The sequence below is a fragment of the Podarcis vaucheri genome (assembly GCF_965113315.1).
Source record: "Podarcis vaucheri genome assembly, chromosome: 2".
NCBI lineage: Eukaryota > Metazoa > Chordata > Lepidosauria > Squamata > Lacertidae > Podarcis > Podarcis vaucheri.
This window is the reverse complement of record NC_138760.1, coordinates 65,307,454-65,318,672: the sequence shown is the minus strand read 5'-3', so window position 1 is coordinate 65,318,672 and position 11,219 is coordinate 65,307,454. Positions and strand designations below refer to the sequence as shown.

Genomic DNA, 11,219 nt, shown 5'->3' with positions numbered 1-11,219 from the left:
GAAGTGCAAGCTTCTGCATTTAATTGCTGCAGAGAATATGGGCACGATCCAGTAAGACTTCTGTTAATTCAACAGGTGACACTTTCCCCCTCGCGGAAAGCTACAGTGGTTGGATTTCCGCCTGCTAGGCCGAAAGGAAACATTTGACAGGGGGTCGGGTGGGGGAAAGCCAACCACAGGGCTTATACGCTCCTCTCTCACCTCCCTCCCTCTTCGCGGCTTCCATCTAACTCCCTCTGCCTCTCCCTGCGAGCTCCTTTATGAGCGCCTCCCTCGTTATATTACGTCACTTCCTGCCGATGGGTTGTGGGGTGGGGGGGAGTAGTAGTAGGAACTAAGCGGAGGGGCGATGCCCGCGCGCCGCTCCCTGTCAATCAGGCGCGCGTCACTTCCTTTCCTGGTCTGCCGCTTTCTGCTCATTACAGTTGAAGAGTCCGTCAGTGGAGAAGCTTCAGCTACGGAGACTGAGGCTGCCTCTGCCGCGCGCCAGACCTTCTGTATTTGTGTGGCCTTGAGGGGCGGGGCCGGGACCGGGACGGCAGCTTCACGCTCGTTACCCTCGGCTGCCGCCGCCGCCGCCGGAGAGCCAGCTCTGTGGAGCCGAGCCAGGCCCAGCCAAGCCGGGCCCTCGAACGGAAAGAGTCGGAGGAACCTGCTGCTGCTGAAACTGAGGGCCGAGGGGAGAGTCACCCGGCAACGGTGAGGGAGCCGCCATCGCGCATGCGCGTCAGGGCAGTGGCTGGCGGGGGGGGAGACGGGAAGGTTTTTATTTTTATTTTTGGGGGGATGGGAACTGCATTTGTTGCTGGGGGTGGAGGAGGACTGCAGGCGAAGGAGGAGGTCTCGTATGGATTGGAAGGGGTGGGAGACCTAGATGCTGGAAAAAGGCGATGGGTTTTTTTGGGGGGGGGGTAAATCTGCAGGTAGGTTGTCTTGTAGGTCTGAACGTGACCGGCTTTGGCGAGGGCAGGAAATGGTTCGGGGTCAGAAGAGCAGGAGTTGGGGGTTATGCCCCCCCCCATTTTTTGGAGAGGGTGATGCGATCGTCCTTGAGGGTTAGACTGTTGAAGCGGGAGTGATGATTCTTCACACACACCTCCCGCAATGAAATCGTGATAACTTGGTCAAAGCCTAACTGCACGTATGGGTGGCGGTGCATCTCTTTAAAAAAGGGCGATTGGCTATTTGGTTACAGTGGACTCGGGTAACGGTGGTTCTCTGCACACTCAATGGGTACAGAAAGCAATTTGGAGACGTCAGTAACGTGAATAAATTAGCCACCAGCTTTTGGAATGTGATGTTCCTAATCCTAAGCATCGTTTGAATGTGTTCTCCGAGATCTCCAACCCCAGAAATAGGACAGAGGCTACTTCCCTCCTGGAAGTAAACTGCTAGGATTCAAAGGATCAAAGCTTCCATTTCGTCAAGCCCCTGCTTATCAGGCTGTGTAGATGAAGCTGTGCGATTCAGATCAGGTGTCATAAACAGAGAGCAGGTGCAGCACAGAAAGGTTCACTAGAACAAAATAGCCCTGTGTGATTCAGTGGACGAAATGTGCTACAAGTTGAAGGTGTCCCAGCCCCTGAGTCACTTGTCAATCTGACCTACTGGAAAACTTCCCAGTGCACAAATCCAAAGATAACTTAGTTAAGCTCTCATGGAACCTCAAACTTCACAAGGGCATATCTGGAGTTTCCTAATGAGACCAATAAGGGTATATTAGTTTTTCCACCTTTACTTACCTTTTTATCTGCAAAGAACTATTGGGTATGTTTGACAGTGCATTGACAGGTTGAATGAAAGGATAGTAAGTCTCAGCAGGCTGGCTAGCACAGTACTTAAACTTTATCCCCTAGGATGCATCCCGATGCAGAATTATTTCTTTGGCAGACAAATTGTTGTTACCTTAGGTTGGGAAGCTTAAAAGTACTTTTAATCCCTTCTGTGGGCAAAATATGTCCATCTGATATCTCGGGTGTAAATATTCCACCTGTTTGTGCTTTTCTCTACCACCAAGGAAAGCATATTTGGAGTTTTCAGTTTATGCTTCATATCCAGTTAAAATAGACTGCTGGGTGTTTGAAGCAGCAAATGTGTAAAGTTTGGACACCCGTAGCAAGCTTGGTTCAGAGAGATGGTCAGTAGTGGGAACGGGTGCAATGCAGCTCTAGCTCCCTTGATAGGCCCTTAGTCCACCTTTGAGTAAAGAAGTGCTAGGCAACTTGGCTGAAGCAGTTGCCACTACATTCATTTCCACAAAATGCATCTGAACCCTGATGTAGTGTACTTTACGAATAGGGTGGTTGTATTCAAGTTTTTTAGATGGGACACATTTTAAATTTAAATTGTTCTAACCCAGCCTGGGACCTGCTGTTGAATGATGGGTAATACATTTAATAAAGCTAACAATAATTAAACCCAAACACGCATGTGGGAACCCATTTCTTAATTTATTTAACCATATATTTGTATAGTGCTGCTGCTGCTGTGACTCACCTTAGAGAAGCTATGACCTGGTAGTGGGTCCTGACCCACCCGTTGAAGATCAGTAAGGTAGGGCATTTGGGGGTAGTGTAGAAGATGGTGGTGGCAGCAGCTGCAGTCACCTCACCCAACTTTTGTTTTATCAGTTCTAGACCTAAAAATAGACGAAGAAAAAAAGGATGCTGACATCAACTGTGGTAGATTCTCTGGAACCCCTGCATTTGGTCTGACTTTGTCATGTAGTTACATCAAGCATGTTCCCAGATGCATATTTAAAGATGTATGAGTGAATGAATCTGCACTTGAAATGTTTCCTACATAAACCACCAACATAAAACCACAAACCTGCAGCAGTTGTGTCTGCTATAATTATGTGCCCAAACTTCTACCCAGAAATGCATGGGAAATTGATTCTGAGATTGACATTTTTATTTTTTGCATTTATATCCCACCTTTCCTGCAGGGAGCTCAAGGTGTCTTACATGGTTCTCCTCATTTAAGCTAAACTCTAACCACCACATCACAGTATTTTATTAATACTAATAGTTAATGAGAAAATACTTGTTTCTGGGTGGGGTGAATAATAATTTTTGTTTATAAAAAGTGGTGTTTCAATATTGTTTCATTAAAAATAATCTAGGGTTGAATCCAGTAACTTTCTCTCTCCTTTACCCACATGCTTCTGTACCCCGACCCACAAATATGCTCAAGTGAGATGGGGGAGCTCCCAGGGTGGGCTTACAGGTGGTGATGGGGCACATGGGAAAGTTCAGTTGCGTGAACAAAATTTATTCCCTTTGTGCAGTGACTTTGTTGATTATAGCCCCTTATTTAAAAATGAAATCAGAATTTTATAGAAGCTACTGGGAACAATAACAGCATGAAATTGTAATTTGAGGTGCAAGAAAGGCTGTAAAGGCCAAAAGATTTAATATTTTCTCTACATTACCCATGGCTTGCTGTTACATGGATGCTTGTGTTAATGGCCTCTAATTTGAAGCATGTGCTTCAGACTGGGCGTCTTCAGCAAAACATTATTGAAAAGCAGAAAAGTTTCCATCTTGTTTATTTCATATGCACTTTGATTTAAACCTGCATAATGGTGAGAATTCATCTCAGTACCGTATTTTGCAAAACCCTGAATAAATCCAACAGTAATGATGAACCTTAATTAGCTAGTAAGCTTTATCACACATAGTGCAATACAGTATCATTTGATACATATATGTTTGATATCCAGTTATCTATTGTAAAGGTAAAGAATCCCTGGATGCTTAAGTCCAGTCAAAGGCAATTATGGAGTGTGGCGCTCATCTCGCTTGAGACTGAGGGACCTGGCCTTTGCCCACAGTCAGCTTTCCAGGTCATATGGCCAGCATGAAAACCCCCCGCTTCTGGCACAATGGAACACCGTGACGGAAGCCGGAGTGCATAGAAACACTACCTTCCAGCCGCAGCAGTATTTATCTACTTGCACTGGTGTGCTTTCAAATTGCCAGGTTGGCAGAAGCTGGAACAGAGCAACAGGAGCTCACCCTGTCATGCAGATTTGAACTGCTGACCTTCCAATTGGCAAGCCCAAATGGCTCATTGGTTTAGACCACAGCACCAACCGCATTGTCTATACTTAATATTGAAATATACTTTGAAGTCCTGTCGTATCTAAAGTACAGTCATACCTCGGGTTACAGACGCTTCAGGTTGCATGATTTTGGGTTGTGCACCATGCCAAACCTGGAAGTACTGGAACGGGTTACTTCTGGGTTTTGGCGCATGTGCAGAAGCGTCAAATTGCAACCCGCACGTGCACAGATGTGCCGCTGCGGGTTGCAAACGCTGCGGGTTTCAAACGTGCTCCCCGCACGGATCACGTTCACGTTCAGCGTCCATTGTAATATATTTTATGACCATCATACACTGGTAGAACAATGATGGTTGCATTCCTATACCTTTTAACCTAGGAGTAAGCCACATTGAAATTACTGCTGAATAGACATTTGTAGGATTGTGCTATAAAAGCTTGCTGTAGCTAATGTAGGCATGAGTCATACAAGGTTGGTATTGAAAGATAGTTTGTGCTTTTTTCATATGATATTTCAAGGCAGGCATAGTTTTCATGCCTGCAATTGACAAAAATGTGTAAAACCTGCATGCATAGTTGTTTAAAGAGAGAGATTGATGAGAGATGGCGGGGTAGCAATTGCTTAAGGTAACAAAGAACATAACATGTGTTTTTCTACCAATAAAAGGTTATTTGAAGTTCTTCAAACTTGAAGGTTGGTTGGTGGTGTGAGTCCATCCATCAGAGGCAGATTAGGGGAGTGTGACTGATTCGGTTGCACTAGGCACAGAGCCTCAGGGGTGTTGCAGGGGGTTCCACAAATACTACGTAGAAAGGAAGGGGGAAATTTTGGTGTTGCACAGGGCGCTGCTGAAATTTGAGAACTACCACCCAGGGATGGCTGTGGGCAGGATTCCTGCATTGCAGGGGGTTGGACTAGATGACCCTCTGCATCACTTCCAATTTACAGTTTATGATTCTATAATGATGGCCTAAAGACTTAATAATTCTATGAAATATAAATGTTAGACTTTCATAATATTATTTTACACATTAGTGACATTCCAGTGTACTTAATGTGCTGTTTTCTCAAACCATCTTAAACCAGAGATGATGCAAGTCTGGTTAGGAATTTCAGCTTTGTAATAACGTCTATTTTCCCTTTGAATTACCGGTACTTAATTTTTTGCTTGTTCTAGTAGTTCGTAGCAATTGTGCTAGGCTGCCCAGGTGGAAGAGTAGATAAGCCCTCTTGTACCTTGAATAGTTGTGTAGAAGAGGGAATTTCAACCGGCATAGTTTGCATATGAGCTACACTGGCTGAACTTTCCTCTTCTACACAACTATTGAAGGTGCAGTCCTCTTTTCCACCGGGTTATCCACACTATTCTTCAACTGTCCATCAATACTGTCTCTTTATTTTCTTTCTTTTAACCAACAAATGAAATCCAAGACATTCATCTGCTTCCTTTTCTGATCTTAAGTAATGTAGCATGAATGTATTCTTTGTCATCTTCACTTTTAGAAGGGATCGTTTTCAGTTTCCTCTATTCTGGTTTTTGTGACATTGTTGCATTTGGGTTGCTTGAAATTTCATTTGGCCTCTCATTTCTCTGGAGACTCTACCATTATTAATTTTTTACATGCATGTTGGTTTTATAACGGCTTGGTCCTGTTCCTCTTTCTTCCTAACTTTCTTTCTGTTTTTGGTTAGTTCAGTCTTTCATTTGAGTTCCCAAGACTGCAAATCCTTATCATATAGTGATAAGTACTAGTAATTAGGAGGAGGAAATGTCTGTCTGTATATCCTGGAGAATTCCTAATTTATGTATATGTTCATTGATAAGAAATCACAGTGGATATGTATTCTATAGCACACTACTGAAGTGATATGATGGTAATGCATATGATGTGAATTTAAAGCTTTGTATTTATTGCTACAGCTCTGCAGTAATTTGATGAAGTGATTCTGAGGTATTATGACACACATCTGAATACTTTCAGCATCACCCTTTGGGTAGAGAATAAGAGAAATGCACAGTTCATAATGAGAAAATGCAGCCAATTTGGGGGCTGCTTTTCCCTGCCACGCTTGTACAGTGAAGTCTGTAATGATCTTGAAGCTGGATAGGAAGCTTCTAATGTTTTTGTTGCCTTGTGGAAACAGAAGGGAAGCAGAAATCATGGGCATCTGGTGCAAGAAGAGATATATTTATGAGTGGTGGAGCCTAATAATAATTTAACTTGTAACTCCACTAGAGGCTGAGTCTGACAAATAACCTTAGCTACTGTCATTCACGAGCAATTCTACATAGGGAATATAGGAAGCAGCCTTATACTTAGACCACTGCTCCATCTAGCTCAGTATGGTTGGTGTACACCAGGGGTAGCCAACCTTTTTACACCTACTACCCACTAATGCATCTTTCTTGATGATAAAATTTCTTTACCACCCACCAGTGCTTGATGGAAGGAGGATTCAGCTTGTGTTGTAGAACCCCCAATTGCCCACCTAGAATCCTGAAATGCCCACTAGTGGGTGGTAGGGACCAGGTTGACAACCCCTGTGTACACTGTAACTGGCTCTCTAGGGTTCTCTTCCACTTCTACAGGGAAGCGTACCTTCTAAGTTACAAGGTAGAAAATTGTGGTAGAAAATCTTGTTCTGTTAATATGGGAAGTACAAAAAACGAAAGCTTTCAACAATTTTTTCTCATTCAATTTTTTTTTACATATATACCAGGACTCTGAACAGTTTCCCTCCTTTCCAGCTGAATTTCTGTGCTCCCTAGAAATAGGTTCTACTTTGTAGGATTCAACTAAGTTGCTGTGCGTGGGGAACTAGGTTTGCTCTCACAGTAAGACCCCAGCCCTCACCTCGTGCGTTCCCTAAATCTGCTTAGGAGGATTGGAGGAACCCCTAGAACAGGTTTAGGGGCTGTCCCGGGTGGGGGAGGTCTCACAGTGGGTGAATCTAGTTCCATACTCATGTATGCCTCTTTGTGATATATTCGGTGGCATTCTGGGTACTAGTTCAGTGAACCCTGGGCAGAACAGAATCATAGTTCCCAACTGTAGTACATGTTGTTGAGTTTTTTGTAATAAAATTGATAAACTTTGGGATTATCTCTATTCTTTGATATGTTGTTAAATAAGTTTGTTTGAAAGCAAAATTAACTCATTTATTGCTTGCTTGTTCATTAGCTAGTGCATACGTCTTTGGTCTTGTCAGAAATCAAGATCCAAAATGTACATTCTATGAAATAACACCATTTGGAATACTTCAATGTTAATATGTTCAGCAATTATGTAATTACAAATTTAAGTAGGACCTTACAAACTCGTTTGCCCAATTTAGGTTACGTTGTGCTCCTATTTATTTATATGTTGTATTTCACTGAAAAGCCCTTATTTTTTTTCCATCAAGCACTCCTTACTTATTTTGCAAAATACTGTTCTGTTAATGCTGCTTTTTGGTATAATGTAAATTTGAGTGGGAAATTAGGCTTTTAATACATTTCTTTTTTAACAGTTTACTCGACTTTAGCAGTTTCTTCAGTAATCGGTAGATTACTCCTTTCAATGAATGTGTGTGACTTGAATTCTGAACAAGTGCTTTTACACTTTTCTGGAAGTGCAACAGGCTTACAAAGAATGACAAAGCATTGCAACCTTACCTTTCTGTTACAAAGTTCTTCTACAGATGTGATGCAGTCATAGGCTGATGCTGCAAGGTTCCATATATGGGACGTGTTGCCTGTAGGGGGAGCTCTTTAATATAAGAAATACCTTGGCTATTATTTTGAAAACATGATTAAACGTTGAGGAATTACTAATGTATGTATATTTAGAAATAAGGCTTTGGAAGGAATGAGAGTTGAAATACTTCGGTTATGATCCTATAATCTATTCCTTTTGACATACTCTTTAGCCTTTCAAATATAAATACTACACAGTCCACATTTTTAAAACTGTATTGGACTCTGGATAATTAATAAAATGTTTCCTGCTTGGCAGGGGGTTGGACTCGATGGCCCTTGTGGTCTCTTCCAACTCTATGATTCTATGATTCTAAGTAAGACAGATTAAATATTGAAGCTGCAGATTATTGTTTCTAGGTTTTCACTGTCTTCTCCCAGTTTTGTATAGTATCTTCCTCGTGCAGGTAGATCTTCTAAATGTAAGTAGGAAACATGTTTGCTGGCCACAATGATTATCAGTTTGCTTAATTGCTGGCTTCTTTGAATCTTGTACTGGCATTTTCATTGACATATATCTGAATTGACTTCCAGTAGTTTGGCTGCTCTTAAATGCACTTGCTAAAGAGCACATCTCATTGAACACAGTGTGATCTCTTCCAAGTAAACTTGCACAGAAGAGTGCTGTAAATTTTCCTAATCAGAATAAGTATACAGATTTTTTGAATACACCCCCCACTCCGAATCATGATGGAATGTGCATTCATGACATGTGATGGCAAAGTTTTATTTGTTGAATTGTGATTACGGAGCTAATGAGAATGAGCGACTTGAATTACCGTATTTTTCGCTCTATAACACGCACCTGACCATAACACGCACATCGTTTTTAGAGGAGGAAAACAAGGGAAAAAATATTCTGAATGAAACAGTGGACGTATCATTTTTGTGCTTCATGCTGTGGCCACAGACATGTGATCTGATGGTGAATTTGGGGTGACCCAATGCAAAAATCCTGAGAATCCCTGTGGATCCATGCTTTGTAACCACGTTTTTGCACCATTGCAGCCCCAGGCAACAGTGGGTGCGTGATTTTTTTGGGGGGGGGGACAGGCTGTAGCCATGGACATGCTATGTGCTCTGATGGTGAATTTTGGCTGACCCAATGCAAAGATCCTGAGGATCCATGTGGATCCATGCTTTGTAACCACGTTTTTGCACCATTGCAGCCCCAGGCAACAATGGGTGTGTGATTTTGGGGGGGCAGGCTGTAGCCATGGACATGCTGTGTGCTCTGATGGTGAATTTGGGGTGACCCAATGCAAAGATCCTGAGGATCCATGTGGATCCATGCTTTGTAACCACATTTTAAGTGGGGAGGGAAGGAAAAACACAGAAGGCTAAGAATGCAGGAGAGGGCTATAACGTGAGGAAAGGAAGGCAAAAGTTTCCCCCCACCCACCCACACAAGCCAGCCACTGTTTAAGGATTTCATCCTTTTAAATGGAAGAAAGCATATTTGAATGCTGTGTGTCTCCAAAAACAAAAAGCAGGAAGTCAAATCAGAATTTTAAGCCGAACCTGTAATCTCTCTTCCCTTCACAAACATTGTTCCTCCGGAGCAGGGAGAGGATAGAAGGACGGACGCTCTGCTTTCCTCTCTACTTGCCTGGAGGGGAGGGGCTTTCCCTGCTCTTTGTTCCGTTTGAGCAAACACAGCAACGAAACAGAGCAGGGAGGGCAGTAAGACCCTGAGGCAGAATGCAGGAAAGCAGCAACTTCCTGTCTCACGGAGCTCCCTTCTCCCTGAAGCGCGGTTTGATTTTTGCCTTATTTTTCGGCTCCAGCGACCACACATTCGCTGCATAACACGCACAGACATTTCCCCTTCCTTTTTAGGAGAAAAAATCTGCGTGTTATAGAGCGAAAAATACGGTAACTTTTGCTTTTTTTGTAGTGGTGGAACAATGAAAGATCCCTCTAAAAGCTAGCACTCTTTAATAATTGTTAAATGTTAAACTGTTCTGTTTTCAGGATATAATGTTGCCTAAGTTTACTGACTTTATGTTGAAACATTATGCACGTTTTATTAACTTCGTGACTCCTGCAACTGTGTTTGTGCATACAATTAACTGTCACACCTATCGCCTATTAGCTGTTATGATTGAGGTACAATGTAGTATGATAATGTTAGGTTTTGTTTCTAGATGGAATTACTTGCTCTTGATTTGCCCCAAATGTCCCAAATATTGTGTTTGGGGAAAGATAAATTTAAAAAGTAGATTAATGATTCTTGTAAGTTGCCTCGGAAGGATTGTATCCTGAAAGGTAGAATATACCGTATTTTTCGCTCTATAACACGCACTCGACCATAACACGCACGTAGTTTTTAGAGGAGGAAAATCTGTAGGCATGCCACCCGTAGGCATTCCCTCCATAACATGCACAGACATTTCCCCTTACTTTTTAGGAGGAAAAAAGTGAGTGTTATGGTGCAAAAAATACGGTAAATAACTGAAATAACTTTTGTTTGTCCATGATTCCATTCAAGCTATGATGGGCTGTATCCAAAGCTGCAGTTCAACTTGTGTAATAAACTTAAGTTTGTGCAATGTAACTTTCTCTTCCTAGCCTGTGCCCACTAGCTCCCTTTGTGTGCTCTCAAGATAGACTTCAAAGGATTGGGCGCTCTCCAGAGCAGATTTTGGTGGCATATGGGGAGAGCGAGGAAATGGAAGTGCTGTTGTGTGAGTGGAAGTCTGCTTGTACTACGTTGATTGGACTACAAAAATTATGGATTTCTGTTTTTCCTACTATGTGCTTGCAGGAGCCCTAAATTCCATGTTTGTTTTGGTGACTGTGCACCAGAACTTTCCTGCAACAGTGATCAGGAGCAGAGCAATATTTTTCATGCGGTGGGAAAAAGAATTACTTAGTTGGTAGATAGCTCAGTATATTCTTTGTGAAGACTCAATAGTTATGCCTTGTCCCTTTTCCTATACGTGATTTGAAGCCCCAGCCAATTAAGGAAGAAGCGAGGGAACTCTACAAAGGAACATAGAAAGCTGCATTATACCAGGTCAGCCCATATAGTTCAGTATTGACTATACAAGGGGTTGGGAAACCACTCCCCACTTGGCATGCCAGGCAGTTTTGGTCAAGCTATGCCCACTTGACCTACACATGGCAATTTAAGGAGGACCTTACAAATTCCTGTGCCCTACAATTTGTGACACTGTTCTACTATTTATTGCCCACTTGCCCTGCACCTGACTTCATATATGACACGAGGTATAGGACAGATAAAATTAGTTGATTGTCAGGGCTTCTAAGCAAAGTGCAGGACTCTCTGCAAGGACATGATAAGGTGATTGTTGTGGTTTGGGGACAGCCCTGTACAACTGTCAATCAGCTAAGATCAACTGTAACTGCCAAGAGAGTTGGAGGAAGCACTTTGAATCCAAACCACTTTCTCT

At 42.6% G+C, this 11,219-nt stretch overlaps 1 protein-coding gene across 5 annotated transcripts in view; it reads left to right on the top strand.

The window, feature by feature from the left end:
* Positions 1-335: 335 nt before the first annotated feature.
* FAM13B (family with sequence similarity 13 member B) overlaps positions 336-11,219 on the top strand; it is a 58,591-nt gene continuing 47,707 nt past the window's right edge. For 2 of the 5 annotated variants that reach the window (XM_082211487.1, XM_082211491.1), the window contains exon 1: positions 337-699. The gene's annotated coding sequence lies outside the window, so the exon portion shown is untranslated. Of the gene's footprint in view, positions 700-2,474; positions 2,554-11,219 lie in introns of those variants that run through there. The other 3 variants (XM_082211490.1, XM_082211492.1, XM_082211488.1) reach the window with 3 other exon arrangements.